The sequence below is a fragment of the Eschrichtius robustus genome, chromosome 8, assembly GCF_028021215.1.
Source record: "Eschrichtius robustus isolate mEscRob2 chromosome 8, mEscRob2.pri, whole genome shotgun sequence".
In the NCBI taxonomy this organism is placed as follows: Eukaryota; Metazoa; Chordata; class Mammalia; order Artiodactyla; family Eschrichtiidae; genus Eschrichtius; species Eschrichtius robustus.
In genome coordinates, this window is record NC_090831.1 from 16,418,012 (window position 1) to 16,439,154 (window position 21,143).

The window sequence follows — 21,143 nt, forward strand, 5'->3', positions numbered from 1 at the left end:
AAACTAATTGTCTTAGAAAGGAACAATGGATAAAGTACTTGCGGTACATATGAACAGTGGAATATTACTCAGCCATGAAATGAAGGAAATGAGTCCATTTGCAGCACTCGGATGGACCTAGGTAGAGTCATACTGGATGACAAACGTCCGAGAAAGAGAAATATCATACGATATCACTTATAGGCACAATCTAAAAATTGATACAAATGAACCAACTTCCATAACAGAAACACAGTCACAAATTTGGAAAGCAAACGTATGGCTACCAGTGAAGAAAGTCAGCGGGAGAGGCATCAACCTGGATTTAGAAATAGGCATACATTCCGTTACATACAGAAAATGATTAATGAGTAAGGACCTGCTTTTAGCACATAGAATTTGACTCAATGCACTGTAACGGACGAAAAGAATATGTAAGCTTGGTAGTAATCCGCACAAAAGTACAGAAAACTCTCTGCATAAGAGAAGCAAGTACGAGTTCACCAGAAAGGAACACAACATTGCAAATCTGCTATATCCCTTTATGAAAATAAAAAACAAAAGGGGGGTGGGAATGGTTACTAAATTCGTTCAGCGGCAGGGACCCACCCAGCTGTCACATCACTGCAGCCAGAGCAGGCTTGGGTCCCAAGGCTTGACTTTCGTGGGCCTGAGGGACCTGGTGAGGATGTGCCAGCTAATGCAGCCCCATTGGAGATGTGCTGCCTGATCCCCACTCCAGGTGCCGAAATCTCCCGGGGCAGGGGAGCCAAGCTACAGCTAAACATGCCTGGGACACCCAAAGGATGGTAGAACCTCTGGGCGGGAAGATGTTTGAAAAGTCACCTAACCTCCACATTTCCTGATGCTGTGATTTCCACCTGCAGTCTCTTTCCTTAATGTCTCCCCACTGTGGGAAGACAATACCCTCAAAACCCGGGTTTCAACAGCTTGGATTTTGTTCCCTGGATAAAGGTTAAGGGGGGAGAGAACTCAGACACAACCCCTAGGGTGTTTGCACAGGCACAGGCCATTTAATATCCAAGAAGGGACAGGACGTTTCCAAAGGCTCAGGTTCCCCCAGGTACACGAGCGGGGCTTAAGAAATGCTGCCGCCTTGTGGCCGCTTCCCGTAACAACAACCTGAAAACCGGTGCTCAGGGGCACTGCAATTCACAAGACCTGCCGGGCTGTAAATGACACCTGCCCTCGCTCAACATCTTGAGGTAAGTGTTCGAAAAGGATGCGAAAACAAGGCAGAATTGCAGGAAACGCAATCATCAGGTACGTGTTACTGGCACGTTAAAGCACATTAAAAAGCTGCTAATAGCACCACTGACTGGGTTGGAAAAAAGGGGGTTTGGGTTTTTACCTGATGTATTATGGAAAACGCCGAAGACCCTTTGTGGACAATCCAGTATCCGGTAATGCAAATTAACTCGACAGAGGGGTATCATCTCTCACCATTCAGAATCACGATCATCACCAACTCTAACAGCAAGAAATGTTGGAGGGGGCGTGGCAAAAAAAGCTAACCCTGCCCAGGTGATGGTGGGAAGGTAAATTGCTAACAGCCACTCTGGAGAAGAGTTTGCAGCTTCCTAAACATCTAAAATCTAGAGCTACAGAGGATCCAGCAATGCCACTCTCGGCCGTATATCCTGGGAAATTCACTATCAAAGGACACATGCACTGCGATATTTAGTGCAGCCCCTTTTCAAGAGCATAGACTTGCAAGCAAAATAATTGTCCTAGAAAGGAACAATGGATAAAGAACTTGCAGTACATATGAACAATGGAGTATTACTCAGCCATGAAATGAATGAAATGAGTCCATTTGCAGCACTCGGATGGACCTAGGTAGAACCATACTGGATGACAAACGTCCGAGAAAGAGAAATATCATACGATATCACTTATAGGCACAATCTAAAATTTGATACAAATGAGCCAACTTCCATAACAGAAACACAGTCACAGATTTGGAAACCAAACGTATGGCTACCAGTGGGGAAAGTCAGCGGGAGAGGCATCAACCTGGAGTTGGAAATTGGCATACATACCGTTACATACAGAAAATGATTAATGAATAAGGACCTGCTTTTAGCACATAGAATTTGACTCAATGCACTGTAACAGACGAAAGGAATATGGAAGCTTGGTACTAATCTGCAGAAAAGTACAGAAAACTCTCTGCATAAGAGAAGCAAGTACGAGTTCACCAGAAAGTAATGCAACATTGCAAATCTGCTATATCCCTTTATGAAAATAAAAAACAAAAGGGGGGTGGGAATGGTTCCTAAATTCGTTCAGCGGCAGGGACCCACCCAGCTGTCACATCCCTGCAGCCAGAGCAGGCTTGGGTCCCAAGGCTTGACTTTCGTGGGACTGAGGGACCTGGTGAGGATGTGCCAGCTAATGCATCCCCATTGGAGTTGTGCTGCCTGATCTCCACTCCAGGTGCCGAAATCTCCCGGGGCAGGGGAGCCAAGCTACAGCTAAACATGCCTGGGACACCCAAAGGATGGTAGAACCTCTGGGCGGGAAGATGTTTGAAAAGTCACCTAACCTCCACATTTCCTGATGCTGTGATTTCCACCTGCAGTCTCTTTCCTTAATGTCTCCCCACTGTGGGAAGACAATACCCTCAAAACCCGGGTTTCAACAGCTTGGATTTTGTTCCCTGGATAAAGGTTAAGGGGGGAGAGAACTCAGACACAACCCCTAGGGTGTTTGCACAGGCACAGGCCATTTAATATCCAAGAAGGGACAGGACGTTTCCAAAGGCTCCGGTTCCCCCAGGTACACGAGCGGGGCTTAAGAAATGCTGCCGCCTTTTGGCCGCTTCCCGTAACAACAACCTGAAAACCGGTGCTCAGGGGCTCTGCAATTCACAAGACCTGCAGGGCTGTAAATGACACCTGCCCTCGCTCAACATCTTGAGGTAAGTGTTCGAAAAGGATGCGAAAACAAGGCAGAATTGCAGGAAACGCAATCATCAGGTACGTGTTACTGGCACGTTAAAGCACATAAAAAGCTGCTAATAGCACCACTGACTGGGTTGGAAAAAAGGGGGTTTGGGTTTTTACCTGATGTATTATGGAAAACGCTGAAGACCCTTTGTGGCCAATCCAGTATCCGGTAATGCAAATTAACTCGACAGAGAGGTATCATCTCTCACCATTCAGAATCACGATCATCACAAACTCTAACAGCAAGGAACGCTGGAGGGGGCCTGGGAAAAAAAGCTAACCCTGCCCAGGTGATGGTGGGAAGGTAAATTGCTAACAGCCACTCTGGAGAAGAGCTTGCAGCTTCCTAAACATCTAAAATCTAGAGCTACAGAGGATCCAGCAATGCCACTCTCGGCCGTATATCCTGGGAAATTCACTATCAAAGGACACATGCACTGCGATATTTAGTGCAGCCCCTTTTCAAGAGCATAGACTTGCAAGCAAAATAATTGTCCTAGAAAGGAACAATGGATAAAGAACTTGCAGTACATATGAACAATGGAGAATTACTCAGCCATGAAATGAAGGAAATGAGTCCATTTGCAGCACTCGGATGGACCTAGGTAGAACCATACTGGATGACAAACGTCCGAGAAAGAGAAATATCATACGATATCACTTATAGGCACAATCTAAAATTTGATACAAATGAGCCAACTTCCATAACAGAAACACAGTCACAGATTTGGAAACCAAACGTATGGCTACCAGTGGGGAAAGTCAGCGGGAGAGGCATCAACCTGGAGTTGGAAATTGGCATACATACCGTTACATACAGAAAATGTTTAATGAATAAGGACCTGCTTTTAGCACATAGAATTTGACTCAATGCACTGTAACGGACGAAAAGAATATGTAAGCTTGGTAGTAATCCGCACAAAAGTACAGAAAACTCTGTGCATAAGAGAAGCAAGTACGAGTTCACCAGAAAGGAACACAACATTGAAAATGTGCTATATCCCGTTATGAAAATAAAGAACAAAAGGGGCGTGTGAATGGTTACTAAATTCGTTCAGCAGCAGAGACCCACCCAGCTGTCACATCCCTGCAGCCAGAGCAGGCTTGGGTCCCAAGGCTTGACTTTCGTGGGACTGAGGGACCTGGTGAGGATGTGCCAGCTATTGCAGCCCCATTGGAGATGTGCTGCCTGATCCCCACTCCAGGTGCCGAAATCTCCCGGGGCAGGGGAGCCAAGCTACAGCTAAACATGCCTGGGACACCCAAAGGATGGTAGAACCTCTGGGCGGGAAGATGTTTGAAAAGTCACCTAACCTCCACATTTCCTGATGCTGTGATTTCCACCTGCAGTCTCTTTCCTTAAGGTCTCCCCACCGTGGGAAGACAATACCCTCAAAACCCGGGTTTCAACAGCTTGGATTTTGTTCCCTGGATAAAGGTTAAGGGGGGGGAGAACTCAGACACAACCCCTAGGGTGTTTGCACAGGCACAGGCCATTTAATATCCAAGAAGGGACAGGACGTTTCCAAAGGCTCAGGTTCCCCCAGGTATACGAGCGGGGCTTAAGAAATGCTGCCGCCTTTTGGCCGCTTCCCGTAACAACAACCTGAAAACCGGTGCTCAGGGGCTCTGCAATTCACAAGACCTGCCGGGCTGTAAATGACACCTGCCCTCGCTCAACATCTTGAGGTAAGTGTTCGAAAAGGATGCGAAAACAAGGCAGAATTGCAGGAAACGCAATCATCAGGTACGTGTTACTGGCACGTTAAAGCACATAAAAAGCTGCTAATAGCACCACTGACTGGGTTGGAAAAAAGGGGGTTTGGGTTTTTACCTGATGTATTATGGAAAACGCCGAAGACCCTTTGTGGCCAATCCAGTATCCGGTAATGCAAATTAACTCGACAGAGGGGTATCATCTCTCACCATTCAGAATCACGATCATCACCAACTCTAACAGCAAGAAATGTTGGAGGGGGCGTGGGAAAAAAAGCTAACCCTGCCCAGGTGATGGTGGGAAGGTAAATTGCTAACAGCCACTCTGGAGAAGAGTTTGCAGCTTCCTAAACATCTAAAATCTAGAGCTACAGAGGATCCAGCAATGCCACTCTCGGCCGTATATCCTGGGAAATTCACTATCAAAGGACACATGCACTGCGATATTTAGTGCAGCCCCTTTTCAAGAGCATAGACTTGCAAGCAAAATAATTGTCCTAGAAAGGAACAATGGATAAAGAACTTGCAGTACATATGAACAATGGAGTATTACTCAGCCATGAAATGAAGGAAATGAGTCCATTTGCAGCACTCGGATGGACCTAGGTAGAACCATACTGGATGACAAACGTCCGAGAAAGAGAAATATCATACGATATCACTTATAGGCACAATCTAAAATTTGATACAAATGAGCCAACTTCCATAACAGAAACACAGTCACAGATTTGGAAACCAAACGTATGGCTACCAGTGGGGAAAGTCAGCGGGAGAGGCATCAACCTGGAGTTGGAAATTGGCATACATACCGTTACATACAGAAAATGATTAATGAATAAGGACCTGCTTTTAGCACATAGAATTTGACTGAATGCACTGTAACAGACGAAAGGAATATGGAAGCTTGGTACTAATCTGCAGAAAAGTACAGAAAACTCTTTGCATAAGAGAAGCAAGTACGAGTTCACCAGAAAGGAACACAACATAGCAAATCTGCTATATCCCGTTATGAAAATAAAAAACAACAGGGGGATGGGAATGGTTACTAAATTCGTTCAGAGGCAGAGACCCACCCAGCTGTCACATCCCTGCAGCCAGAGCAGGCTTGGGTCCCAAGGCTTGACTTTCGTGGGACTGAGGGACCTGGTGAGGATGTGCCAGCTAATGCAGCCCCATTGGAGATGTGCTGCCTGATCCCCACTCCAGGTGCCGAAATCTCCCAGGGCAGGGGAGCCAAGCTACAGCTAAACATGCCTGGGACAGCCAAAGGATGTTAGAACCTCTGGGCGGGAAGATATTTGAAAAGTCACCTAACCTCCACATTTCCTGATGCTGTGATTTCCACCTGCAGTCTCTTTCCTTAAGGTCTCCCCACCGTGGGAAAACAATACCCTCAAAACCCGGGTTTCAACAGCTTGGATTTTGTTCCCTGGATAAAGGTTAAGGGGGGGAGAACTCAGACACAAGCCCTTGGGTGTTTGCACAGGCACAGGCCATCTAATTTCAAAGCAGGGACAGGACTTTTCCAAAGGCTCCAGTTCCCCCAGGTACACGAGAGGGGCTTAAGAAATGCTGCCGCCTTGTGGCCGCTTCCCGTAACAACAACCAGAAAACCGGTGCTCAGGGGCACTGCAAATTACATGGCCTTCAGTGCTGTAAAGAACGTCTGACCTCGCTCAATGTCTTGGGGTAGTTGACCGAAAAGGACGTGAAAACAAGGCGCAATTGCAGCAAATGCATTAAAACAAATAGGATTTACTGGCACATTAAAGCACGTAAAAACCTGCTTAATTGCACCAGTGACTCGGTTGGACAAACGGGGCGTTCGGGTTTTTCCAGTGTGTATTACAGCAAACACCGAAGGCCCTTTTTGGCAATTGAATATTCCGGTAATGCAAATCAGCTCCACAGAGAGGTATCATCTCTCACCATTCAGAATGACCATCATCACCAAGTCTAACAGCAAGAAATGCTGGAGGGGGCGTGGAAAAAGCTAACCCTGCCCAGATGATGATGGGAAGGTAAATTGCTAACAGCCACTCCGGATAACATTTTGGAGTTTCTTAAACCTCTAAAATCTAGAGCTACAGAGGATCCGGAAATTCCACTCTGGAGCATATATCCTGGGAGAGCCCAGTAATCAAAGGATACACGCACCGCAATATTTAGTGCAGCCCTGTTTTCAAGAGCATAGACTTGCAAGGAAACTAATGGTCCTAGAAAGGAACAATGGATAAAGGACTTGCAGTACATATGAACACTGGAATATTACTCAGCCATGAAATGAAGGAAATGAGTCCATTTGCAGCACTCGGATGGACCTAGGTAGAATCATACTGGATGACAAACGTCCGAGAAAGAGAAATATCATACGATATCACTTATAGGCACAATCTAAAATTTGATACAAATGAGCCAACTTCCATAACAGAAACACAGTCACAGATTTGGAAAGCAAACGTATGGCTACCAGTGGGGAAAGTCAGCGGGAGACGCATCAACCTGGAGTTGGAAATTGGCATACATACTGTTACATACAGAAAATGACTAATGAATAAGGACCTGCTTTTAGCACATAGAATTTGACTCAATGCACTGTAACGGACGAAAAGAATATGTAAGCTTGGTAGGAATCCGCACAAAAGTACAGAAAACTCTCTGCATAAGAGAAGCAAGTACGAGTTCACCAGAAAGTAATGCAACATTGCAAATCTGCTATATCCCTTTATGAAAATAAAAAACAAAAGGGGGATGGGAATGGTTCCTAAATTCGTTCAGCGGCAGGGACCCACCCAGCTGTCACATCCCTGCAGCCAGAGCAGGCTTGGGTCCCAAGGCTTGACTTTCGTGGGACTGAGGGACCTGTTGAGGATGTGCCAGCTAATGCAGCCCCATTGGAGTTGTGCTGCCTGATCCCCACTCCAGGTGCCGAAATCTCCCAGGGCAGGGGAGCCAAGCTACAGCTAAACATGCCTGGGACACCCAAAGGATGGTAGAACCTCTGGGCGGGAAGATGTTTGAAAAGTCACCTAACCTCCACATTTCCTGATGCTGTGATTTCCACCTGCAGTCTCTTTCCTTAATGTCTCCCCACTGTGGGAAGACAATACCCTCAAAACCCGGGTTTCAACAGCTTGGATTTTGTTCCCTGGATAAAGGTTAAGGGGGGAGAGAACTCAGACACAACCCCTAGGGTGTTTGCACAGGCACAGGCCATTTAATATCCAAGAAGGGACAGGACGTTTCCAAAGGCTCCGGTTCCCCCAGGTACACGAGCGGGGCTTAAGAAATGCTGCCGCCTTTTGGCCGCTTCCCGTAACAACAACCTGAAAACCGGTGCTCAGGGGCTCTGCAATTCACAAGACCTGCAGGGCTGTAAATGACACCTGCCCTCGCTCAACATCTTGAGGTAAGTGTTCGAAAAGGATGCGAAAACAAGGCAGAATTGCAGGAAACGCAATCATCAGGTACGTGTTACTGGCACGTTAAAGCACATAAAAAGCTGCTAATAGCACCACTGACTGGGTTGGAAAAAAGTGGGTTTGGGTTTTTACCTGATGTATTATGGAAAACGCTGAAGACCCTTTGTGGCCAATCCAGTATCCGGTAATGCAAATTAACTCGACAGAGAGGTATCATCTCTCACCATTCAGAATCACGATCATCACAAACTCTAACAGCAAGGAACGCTGGAGGGGGCCTGGGAAAAAAGCTAACCCTGCCCAGGTGATGGTGGGAAGGTAAAGTGCTAACAGCCACTCTGGAGAAGAGCTTGCAGCTTCCTAAACATCTAAAATCTAGAGCTACAGAGGATCCAGCAATGCCACTCTCGGCCGTATATCCTGGGAAATTCACTATCAAAGGACACATGCACTGCGATATTTAGTGCAGCCCCTTTTCAAGAGCATAGACTTGCAAGCAAAATAATTGTCCTAGAAAGGAACAATGGATAAAGAACTTGCAGTACATATGAACAATGGAGTATTACTCAGCCATGAAATGAAGGAAATGAGTCCATTTGCAGCACTCGGATGGACCTAGGTAGAACCATACTGGATGACAAACGTCCGAGAAAGAGAAATATCATACGATATCACTTATAGGCACAATCTAAAATTTGATACAAATGAGCCAACTTCCATAACAGAAACACAGTCACAGATTTGGAAACCAAACGTATGGCTACCAGTGGGGAAAGTCAGCGGGAGAGGCATCAACCTGGAGTTGGAAATTGGCATACATACCGTTACATACAGAAAATGTTTAATGAATAAGGACCTGCTTTTAGCACATAGAATTTGACTCAATGCACTGTAACGGACGAAAAGAATATGTAAGCTTGGTAGTAATCCGCACAAAAGTACAGAAAACTCTGTGCATAAGAGAAGCAAGTACGAGTTCACCAGAAAGGAACACAACATTGCAAATGTGCTATATCCCGTTATGAAAATAAAGAACAAAAGGGGCGTGTGAATGGTTACTAAATTCGTTCAGCAGCAGAGACCCACCCAGCTGTCACATCCCTGCAGCCAGAGCAGGCTTGGGTCCCAAGGCTTGACTTTCGTGGGACTGAGGGACCTGGTGAGGATGTGCCAGCTATTGCAGCCCCATTGGAGATGTGCTGCCTGATCCCCACTCCAGGTGCCGAAATCTCCCGGGGCAGGGGAGCCAAGCTACAGCTAAACATGCCTGGGACACCCAAAGGATGGTAGAACCTCTGGGCGGGAAGATGTTTGAAAAGTCACCTAACCTCCACATTTCCTGATGCTGTGACTTCCACCTGCAGCCTCTTTCCTTAAGCTCTCCCCACCGTGGGAAGACAATACCCTCAAAACCCGGGTTTCAACAGCTTGGATTTTGTTCCCTGGATGAAGGTTACGGGGGGTAGAACTCAGACACAAGCCCTAGGGTGTTTGCACAGGCACAGGCCATCTAATTTCAAAGCAGGGACAGGACTTTTCCAAAGGCTCCGGCTCCCCCAGGTACACGAGAGGGGCTTAAGAAATGCTGCCGCCTTGTGGCCGCTTCCCGTAACAACAACCAGAAAACCGGTGCTCAGGGGCACTGCAAAGTACGTGGCCTGCAGTGCTGTAAAGAACATCTGACCTCGCTCAATGTCTTGGGGTAGTTGACCGAAAAGGACGTGAAAACAAGGCGCAATTGCAGCAAATGCATTAAAACAAATAGGATTTACTGGCACATTAAAGCACGTAAAAACCTGCTTAATAGCACCAGTGACTCGGTTGGACAAACGGGGCGTTCGGGTTTTTCCAGTGTGTATTACAGCAAACACCGAAGGCCCTTTTTGGCAATCGAATATTCCGAAAATGCAAATCAACTCGACAGAGAGGTATCATCTCTCACCATTCAGAATGACCATCATCACCAAGTCTAACAGCACGAAATGCTGGAGGGGGCGTGGAAAAAAAGCCAACCGTGCCCAGATGATGATGGGAAGGTAAATTGCTAACAGCCACTCTGGAGAAGAGTTTGGAGCTTCCTAAACATCTAAAATCTAGAGCTACAGAGGATCCGGCAATTCCACTGTGGGCCGTATATCCTGGGAAAGTCAGTATCGAAGGACACTTGTACTGCGATATTTAGTGCAGCCCTCTTTTCAAGAGCATAGACTTGCAAGCAAACTAATTGTCTTAGAAAGGAACAATGGATAAAGTACTTGCGGTACATATGAACAGTGGAATATTACTCAGCCATGAAATGAAGGAAATGAGTCCATTTGCAGCACTCGGATGGACCTAGGTAGAGTCATACTGGATGACAAACGTCCGAGAAAGAGAAATATCATACGATATCACTTATAGGCACAATCTAAAAATTGATACAAATGAACCAACTTCCATAACAGAAACACAGTCACAAATTTGGAAAGCAAACGTATGGCTACCAGTGAAGAAAGTCAGCGGGAGAGGCATCAACCTGGATTTAGAAATAGGCATACATTCCGTTACATACAGAAAATGATTAATGAGTAAGGACCTGCTTTTAGCACATAGAATTTGACTCAATGCACTGTAACGGACGAAAAGAATATGTAAGCTTGGTAGTAATCCGCACAAAAGTACAGAAAACTCTCTGCATAAGACAAGCAAGTACGAGTTCACCAGAAAGGAACACAACATTGCAAATCTGCTATATCCCTTTATGAAAATAAAAAACAAAAGGGGGGTGGGAATGGTTACTAAATTCGTTCAGCGGCAGGGACCCACCCAGCTGTCACATCACTGCAGCCAGAGCAGGCTTGGGTCCCAAGGCTTGACTTTCGTGGGCCTGAGGGACCTGGTGAGGATGTGCCAGCTAATGCAGCCCCATTGGAGATGTGCTGCCTGATCCCCACTCCAGGTGCCGAAATCTCCCGGGGCAGGGGAGCCAAGCTACAGCTAAACATGCCTGGGACACCCAAAGGATGGTAGAACCTCTGGGCGGGAAGATGTTTGAAAAGTCACCTAACCTCCACATTTCCTGATGCTGTGATTTCCACCTGCAGTCTCTTTCCTTAATGTCTCCCCACTGTGGGAAGACAATACCCTCAAAACCCGGGTTTCAACAGCTTGGATTTTGTTCCCTGGATAAAGGTTAAGGGGGGAGAGAACTCAGACACAACCCCTAGGGTGTTTGCACAGGCACAGGCCATTTAATATCCAAGAAGGGACAGGACGTTTCCAAAGGCTCAGGTTCCCCCAGGTACACGAGCGGGGCTTAAGAAATGCTGCCGCCTTGTGGCCGCTTCCCGTAACAACAACCTGAAAACCGGTGCTCAGGGGCACTGCAATTCACAAGACCTGCCGGGCTGTAAATGACACCTGCCCTCGCTCAACATCTTGAGGTAAGTGTTCGAAAAGGATGCGAAAACAAGGCAGAATTGCAGGAAACGCAATCATCAGGTACGTGTTACTGGCACGTTAAAGCACATTAAAAAGCTGCTAATAGCACCACTGACTGGGTTGGAAAAAAGGGGGTTTGGGTTTTTACCTGATGTATTATGGAAAACGCCGAAGACCCTTTGTGGCCAATCCAGTATCCGGTAATGCAAATTAACTCGACAGAGGGGTATCATCTCTCACCATTCAGAATCACGATCATCACCAACTCTAACAGCAAGAAATGTTGGAGGGGGCGTGGCAAAAAAAGCTAACCCTGCCCAGGTGATGGTGGGAAGGTAAATTGCTAACAGCCACTCTGGAGAAGAGTTTGCAGCTTCCTAAACATCTAAAATCTAGAGCTACAGAGGATCCAGCAATGCCACTCTCGGCCGTATATCCTGGGAAATTCACTATCAAAGGACACATGCACTGCGATATTTAGTGCAGCCCCTTTTCAAGAGCATAGACTTGCAAGCAAAATAATTGTCCTAGAAAGGAACAATGGATAAAGGACTTGCAGTACATATGAACACTGGAGAATTACTCAGCCATGAAATGAAGGAAATGAGTCCATTTGCAGCACTCGGATGGACCTAGGTAGAACCACACTGGATGACAAACGTCCGAGAAAGAGAAATATCATACGATATCACTTATAGGCACAATCTAAAATTTGATACAAATGAGCCAACTTCCATAACAGAAACACAGTCACAGATTTGGAAACCAAACGTATGGCTACCAGTGGGGAAAGTCAGTGGGAGAGGCATCAACCTGGAGTTGGAAATTGGCATACATACCGTTACATACAGAAAATGATTAATGAATAAGGACCTGCTTTTAGCACATAGAATTTGACTCAATGCACTGTAACAGACGAAAGGAATATGGAAGCTTGGTACTAATCTGCAGAAAAGTACAGAAAACTCTCTGCATAAGAGAAGCAAGTACGAGTTCACCAGAAAGTAATGCAACATTGCAAATCTGCTATATCCCTTTATGAAAATAAAAAACAAAAGGGGGGTGGGAATGGTTCCTAAATTCGTTCAGCGGCAGGGACCCACCCAGCTGTCACATCCCTGCAGCCAGAGCAGGCTTGGGTCCCAAGGCTTGACTTTCGTGGGACTGAGGGACCTGGTGAGGATGTGCCAGCTAATGCATCCCCATTGGAGTTGTGCTGCCTGATCTCCACTCCAGGTGCCGAAATCTCCCGGGGCAGGGGAGCCAAGCTACAGCTAAACATGCCTGGGACACCCAAAGGATGGTAGAACCTCTGGGCGGGAAATGTTTGAAAAGTCACCTAACCTCCACATTTCCTGATGCTGTGATTTCCACCTGCAGTCTCTTTCCTTAATGTCTCCCCACTGTGGGAAGACAATACCCTCAAAACCCGGGTTTCAACAGCTTGGATTTTGTTCCCTGGATAAAGGTTAAGGGGGGAGAGAACTCAGACACAACCCTTAGGGTGTTTGCACAGGCACAGGCCATTTAATATCCAAGAAGGGACAGGACGTTTCCAAAGGCTCCGGTTCCCCCAGGTACACGAGCGGGGCTTAAGAAATGCTGCCGCCTTTTGGCCGCTTCCCGTAACAACAACCTGAAAACCGGTGCTCAGGGGCTCTGCAATTCACAAGACCTGCAGGGCTGTAAATGACACCTGCCCTCGCTCAACATCTTGAGGTAAGTGTTCGAAAAGGATGCGAAAACAAGGCAGAATTGCAGGAAACGCAATCATCAGGTACGTGTTACTGGCACGTTAAAGCACATAAAAAGCTGCTAATAGCACCACTGACTGGGTTGGAAAAAAGGGGGTTTGGGTTTTTACCTGATGTATTATGGAAAACGCTGAGGACCCTTTGTGGCCAATCCAGTATCCGGTAATGCAAATTAACTCGACAGAGAGGTATCATCTCTCACCATTCAGAATCACGATCATCACAAACTCTAACAGCAAGGAACGCTGGAGGGGGCCTGGGAAAAAAAGCTAACCCTGCCCAGGTGATGGTGGGAAGGTAAATTGCTAACAGCCACTCTGGAGAAGAGCTTGCAGCTTCCTAAACATCTAAAATCTAGAGCTACAGAGGATCCAGCAATGCCACTCTCGGCCGTATATCCTGGGAAATTCACTATCAAAGGACACATGCACTGCGATATTTAGTGCAGCCCCTTTTCAAGAGCATAGACTTGCAAGCAAAATAATTGTCCTAGAAAGGAACAATGGATAAAGAACTTGCAGTACATATGAACAATGGAGAATTACTCAGCCATGAAATGAAGGAAATGAGTCCATTTGCAGCACTCGGATGGACCTAGGTAGAACCATACTGGATGACAAACGTCCGAGAAAGAGAAATATCATACGATATCACTTATAGGCACAATCTAAAATTTGATACAAATGAGCCAACTTCCATAACAGAAACACAGTCACAGATTTGGAAACCAAACGTATGGCTACCAGTGGGGAAAGTCAGCGGGAGAGGCATCAACCTGGAGTTGGAAATTGGCATACATACCGTTACATACAGAAAATGTTTAATGAATAAGGACCTGCTTTTAGCACATAGAATTTGACTCAATGCACTGTAACGGACGAAAAGAATATGTAAGCTTGGTAGTAATCCGCACAAAAGTACAGAAAACTCTGTGCATAAGAGAAGCAAGTACGAGTTCACCAGAAAGGAACACAACATTGCAAATGTGCTATATCCCGTTATGAAAATAAAGAACAAAAGGGGCGTGTGAATGGTTACTAAATTCGTTCAGCAGCAGAGACCCACCCAGCTGTCACATCCCTGCAGCCAGAGCAGGCTTGGGTCCCAAGGCTTGACTTTCGTGGGACTGAGGGACCTGGTGAGGATGTGCCAGCTATTGCAGCCCCATTGGAGATGTGCTGCCTGATCCCCACTCCAGGTGCCGAAATCTCCCGGGGCAGGGGAGCCAAGCTACAGCTAAACATGCCTGGGACACCCAAAGGATGGTAGAACCTCTGGGCGGGAAGATGTTTGAAAAGTCACCTAACCTCCACATTTCCTGATGCTGTGATTTCCACCTGCAGTCTCTTTCCTTAAGGTCTCCCCACCGTGGGAAGACAATACCCTCAAAACCCGGGTTTCAACAGCTTGGATTTTGTTCCCTGGATAAAGGTTAAGGGGGGGGAGAACTCAGACACAACCCCTAGGGTGTTTGCACAGGCACAGGCCATTTAATATCCAAGAAGGGACAGGACGTTTCCAAAGGCTCAGGTTCCCCCAGGTATACGAGCGGGGCTTAAGAAATGCTGCCGCCTTTTGGCCGCTTCCCGTAACAACAACCTGAAAACCGGTGCTCAGGGGCTCTGCAATTCACAAGACCTGCAGGGCTGTAAATGACACCTGCCCTCGCTCAACATCTTGAGGTAAGTGTTCGAAAAGGATGCGAAAACAAGGAAGAATTGCAGGAAACGCAATCATCAGGTACGTGTTACTGGCACGTTAAAGCACATAAAAAGCTGCTAATAGCACCACTGACTGGGTTGGAAAAAAGGGGGTTTGGGTTTTTACCTGATGTATTATGGAAAACGCTGAAGACCCTTTGTGGCCAATTCAGTATCCGGTAATGCAAATTAACTCGACAGAGGGGTATCATCTCTCACCATTCAGAATCACGATCATCACCAACTCTAACAGCAAGAAATGTTGGAGGGGGCGTGGGAAAAAAAGCTAACCCTGCCCAGGTGATGGTGGGAAGGTAAATTGCTAACAGCCACTCTGGAGAATAGTTTGCAGCTTCCTAAACATCTAAAATCTAGAGCTACAGAGGATCCAGCAATGCCACTCTCGGCCGTATATCCTGGGAAATTCACTATCAAAGGACACATGCACTGCGATATTTAGTGCAGCCCCTTTTCAAGAGCATAGACTTGCAAGCAAAATAATTGTCCTAGAAAGGAACAATGGATAAAGAACTTGCAGTACATATGAACAATGGAGTATTACTCAGCCATGAAATGAAGGAAATGAGTCCATTTGCAGCACTCGGATGGACCTAGGTAGAACCATACTGGATGACAAACGTCCGAGAAAGAGAAATATCATACGATATCACTTATAGGCACAATCTAAAATTTGATACAAATGAGCCAACTTCCATAACAGAAACACAGTCACAGATTTGGAAACCAAACGTATGGCTACCAGTGGGGAAAGTCAGCGGGAGAGGCATCAACCTGGAGTTGGAAATTGGCATACATACCGTTACATACAGAAAATGATTAATGAATAAGGACCTGCTTTTAGCACATAGAATTTGACTCAATGCACTGTAACAGACGAAAGGAATATGGAAGCTTGGTACTAATCTGCAGAAAAGTACAGAAAACTCTTTGCATAAGAGAAGCAAGTACGAGTTCACCAGAAAGGAACACAACATAGCAAATCTGCTATATCCCGTTATGAAAATAAAAAACAACAGGGGGATGGGAATGGTTACTAAATTCGTTCAGAGGCAGAGACCCACCCAGCTGTCACATCCCTGCAGCCAGAGCAGGCTTGGGTCCCAAGGCTTGACTTTCGTGGGACTGAGGGACCTGATGAGGATGTGCCAGCTAATGCAGCCCCATTGGAGATGTGCTGCCTGATCCCCACTCCAGGTGCCGAAATCTCCCAGGGCAGGGGAGCCAAGCTACAGCTAAACATGCCTGGGACAGCCAAAGGATGTTAGAACCTCTGGGCGGGAAGATATTTGAAAAGTCACCTAACCTCCACATTTCCTGATGCTGTGATTTCCACCTGCAGTCTCTTTCCTTAAGGTCTCCCCACCGTGGGAAAACAATACCCTCAAAACCCGGGTTTCAACAGCTTGGATTTTGTTCCCTGGATAAAGGTTAAGGGGGGGAGAACTCAGACACAAGCCCTTGGGTGTTTGCACAGGCACAGGCCATCTAATTTCAAAGCAGGGACAGGACTTTTCCAAAGGCTCCAGTTCCCCCAGGTACACGAGAGGGGCTTAAGAAATGCTGCCGCCTTGTGGCCGCTTCCCGTAACAACAACCAGAAAACCGGTGCTCAGGGGCACTGCAAATTACATGGCCTTCAGTGCTGTAAAGAACGTCTGACCTCGCTCAATGTCTTGGGGTAGTTGACCGAAAAGGACGTGAAAACAAGGCGCAATTGCAGCAAATGCATTAAAACAAATAGGATTTACTGGCACATTAAAGCACGTAAAAACCTGCTTAATTGCACCAGTGACTCGGTTGGACAAACGGGGCGTTCGGGTTTTTCCAGTGTGTATTACAGCAAACACCGAAGGCCCTTTTTGGCAATTGAATATTCCGGTAATGCAAATCAACTCGACAGAGAGGTATCACCTCTCACCATTCAGAATGACCATCATCACCAAGTCTAACAGCAAGAAATGCTGGAGGGGGCGTGGAAAAAGCTAACCCTGCCCAGATGATGATGGGAAGGTAAATTGCTAACAGCCACTCCGGATAACAGTTTGGAGTTTCTTAAACCTCTAAAATCTAGAGCTACAGAGGATCCGGAAATTCCACTCTGGAGCATATATCCTGGGAGAGCCCAGTAATCAAAGGATACACGCACCGCAATATTTAGTGCAGCCCTGTTTTCAAGAGCATAGACTTGCAAGGAAACTAATGGTCCTAGAAAGGAACAATGGATAAAGGACTTGCAGTACATATGAACACTGGAATATTACTCAGCCATGAAATGAAGGAAATGAGTCCATTTGCAGCACTCGGATGGACCTAGGTAGAATCATACTGGATGACAAACGTCCGAGAAAGAGAAATATCATACGATATCACTTATAGGCACAATCTAAAATTTGATACAAATGAGCCAACTTCCATAACAGAAACACAGTCACAGATTTGGAAAGCAAACGTATGGCTACCAGTGGGGAAAGTCAGCGGGAGACGCATCAACCTGGAGTTGGAAATTGGCATACATACTGTTACATACAGAAAATGACTAATGAATAAGGACCTGCTTTTAGCACATAGAATTTGACTCAATGCACTGTAACGGACGAAAAGAATATGTAAGCTTGGTAGTAATACACAAAAAAGTACAGAAAACTCTCTGCATAAGAGAAGCAAGTACGAGTTCACCAGAAAGGAACGCAACATTGCAAATCTGCTATATCCCTTTATGAAAATAAAAAACAAAAGGGGGGTGGGAATGGTTACTAAATTCGTTCAGCGGCAGGGACCCACCCAGCTGTCACATCACTGCAGCCAGAGCAGGCTTGGGTCCCAAGGCTTGACTTTCGTGGGCCTGAGGGACCTGGTGAGGATGTGCCAGCTAATGCAGCCCCATTGGAGATGTGCTGCCTGATCCCCACTCCAGGTGCCGAAATCTCCCGGGGCAGGGGAGCCAAGCTACAGCTAAACATGCCTGGGACACCCAAAGGATGGTAGAACCTCTGGGCAGGAAGATGTTTGAAAAGTCACCTAACCTCCACATTTCCTGATGCTGTGATTTCCACCTGCAGTCTCTTTCCTTAAGGTCTCCCCACCGTGGGAAGACAATACCCTCAAAACCCGGGTTTCAACAGCTTGGATTTTGTTCCCTGGATAAAGGTTAAGGGGGGGGAGAACTCAGACACAACCCCTAGGGTGTTTGCACAGGCACAGGCCATTTAATATCCAAGAAGGGACAGGACGTTTCCAAAGGCTCAGGTTCCCCCAGGTACACGAGCGGGGCTTAAGAAATGCTGCCGCCTTTTGGCCGCTTCCCGTAACAACAACCTGAAAACCGGTGCTCAGGGGCTCTGCAATTCACAAGACCTGCCGGGCTGTAAATGACACCTGCCCTCGCTCAACATCTTGAGGTAAGTGTTCGAAAAGGATGCGAAAACAAGGCAGAATTGCAGGAAACGCAATCATCAGGTACGTGTTACTGGCACGTTAAAGCACATTAAAAAGCTGCTAATAGCACCACTGACTGGGTTGGAAAAAAGGGGGTTTGGGTTTTTACCTGATGTATTATGGAAAACGCCGAAGACCCTTTGTGGCCAATCCAGTATCCGGTAATGCAAATTAACTCGACAGAGGGGTATCATCTCTCACCATTCAGAATCACGATCATCACCAACTGTAACAGCAAGAAATGTTGGAGGGGGCGTGGCAAAAAAAGCTAACCCTGCCCAGGTGATGGTGGGAAGGTAAATTGCTAACAGCCACTCTGGAGAAGAGTTTGCAGCTTCCTAAACATCTAAAATCTAGAGCTACAGAGGATCCAGCAATGCCACTCTCGGCCGTATATCCTGGGAAATTCACTATCAAAGGACACATGCACTGCGATATTTAGTGCAGCCCCTTTTCAAGAGCATAGACTTGCAAGCAAAATAATTGTCCTAGAAAGGAACAATGGATAAAGAACTTGCAGTACATATGAACAATGGAGTATTACTCAGCCATGAAATGAAGGAAATGAGTCCATTTGCAGCACTCGGATGGACCTAGGTAGAACCATACTGGATGACAAACGTCCGAGAAAGAGAAATATCATACGATATCACTTATAGGCACAATCTAAAATTTGATACAAATGAGCCAACTTCCATAACAGAAACACAGTCACAGATTTGGAAACCAAACGTATGGCTACCAGTGGGGAAAGTCAGCGGGAGAGGCATCAACCTGGAGTTGGAAATTGGCATACATACCGTTACATACAGAAAATGATTAATGAATAAGGACCTGCTTTTAGCACATAGAATTTGACTCAATGCACTGTAACAGACGAAAGGAATATGGAAGCTTGGTACTAATCTGCAGAAAAGTACAGAAAACTCTTTGCATAAGAGAAGCAAGTACGAGTTCACCAGAAAGGAACACAACATAGCAAATCTGCTATATCCCGTTATGAAAATAAAAAACAACAGGGGGATGGGAATGGTTACTAAATTCGTTCAGAGGCAGAGACCCACCCAGCTGTCACATCCCTGCAGCCAGAGCAGGCTTGGGTCCCAAGGCTTGACTTTCGTGGGACTGAGGGACCTGATGAGGATGTGCCAGCTAATGCAGCCCCATTGGAGATGTGCTGCCTGATCCCCACTCCAGGTGCCGAAATCTCCCAGGGCAGGGGAGCCAAGCTACAGCTAAACATGCCTGGGACAGCCAAAGGATGTTAGAACCTCTGGGCGGGAAGATATTTGAAAAGTCACCTAACCTCCACATTTCCTGATGCTGTGATTTCCACCTGCAGTCTCTTTCCTTAAGGTCTCCCCACCGTGGGAAAACAATACCCTCAAAACCCGGGTTTCAACAGCTTGGATTTTGTTCCCTGGATAAAGGTTAAGGGGGGGAGAACTCAGACACAAGCCCTTGGGTGTTTGCACAGGCACAGGCCATCTAATTTCAAAGCAGGGACAGGACTTTTCCAAAGGCTCCAGTTCCCCCAGGTACACGAGAGGGGCTTAAGAAATGCTGCCGCCTTGTGGCCGCTTCCCGTAACAACAACCAGAAAACCGGTGCTCAGGGGCACTGCAAATTACATGGCCTTCAGTGCTGTAAAGAACGTCTGACCTCGCTCAATGTCTTGGGGTAGTTGACCGAAAAGGACGTGAAAACAAGGCGCAATTGCAGCAAATGCATTAAAACAAATAGGATTTACTGGCACATTAAAGCACGTAAAAACCTGCTTAATTGCACCAGTGACTCGGTTGGACAAACGGGGCGTTCGGGTTTTTCCAGTGTGTATTACAGCAAACACCGAAGGCCCTTTTTGGCAATTGAATATTCCGGTAATGCAAATCAACTCGACAGAGAGGTATCACCTCTCACCATTCAGAATGACCATCATCACCAAGTCTAACAGCAAGAAATGCTGGAGGGGGCGTGGAAAAAGCTAACCCTGCCCAGATGATGATGGGAAGGTAAATTGCTAACAGCCACTCCGGATAACAGTTTGGAGTTTCTTAAACCTCTAAAATCTAGAGCTACAGAGGATCCGGAAATTCCACTCTGGAGCATATATCCTGGGAGAGCCCAGTAATCAAAGGATACACGCACCGCAATATTTAGTGCAGCCCTGTTTTCAAGAGCATAGACTTGCAAGGAAACTAATGGTCCTAGAAAGGAACAATGGATAAAGGACTTGCAGTACATATGAACACTGGAATATTACTCAGCCATGAAATGAAGGAAATGAGTCCATTTGCAGCACTCGGATGGACCTAGGTAGAATCATACTGGATGACAAACGTCCGAGAAAGAGAAATATCATACGATATCACTTATAGGCACAATCTAAAATTTGATACAAATGAGCCAACTTCCATAACAGAAACACAGTCACAGATTTGGAAAGCAAACGTATGGCTACCAGTGGGGAAAGTCAGCGGGAGACGCATCAACCTGGAGTTGGAAATTGGCATACATACTGTTACATACAGAAAATGACTAATGAATAAGGACCTGCTTTTAGCACATAGAATTTGACTCAATGCACTGTAACGGACGAAAAGAATATGTAAGCTTGGTAGTAATCCACACAAAAGTACAGAAAACTCTCTGCATAAGAGAAGCAAGTACGAGTTCACCAGAAAGGAACGCAACATTGCAAATCTGCTATATCCCTTTATGAAAA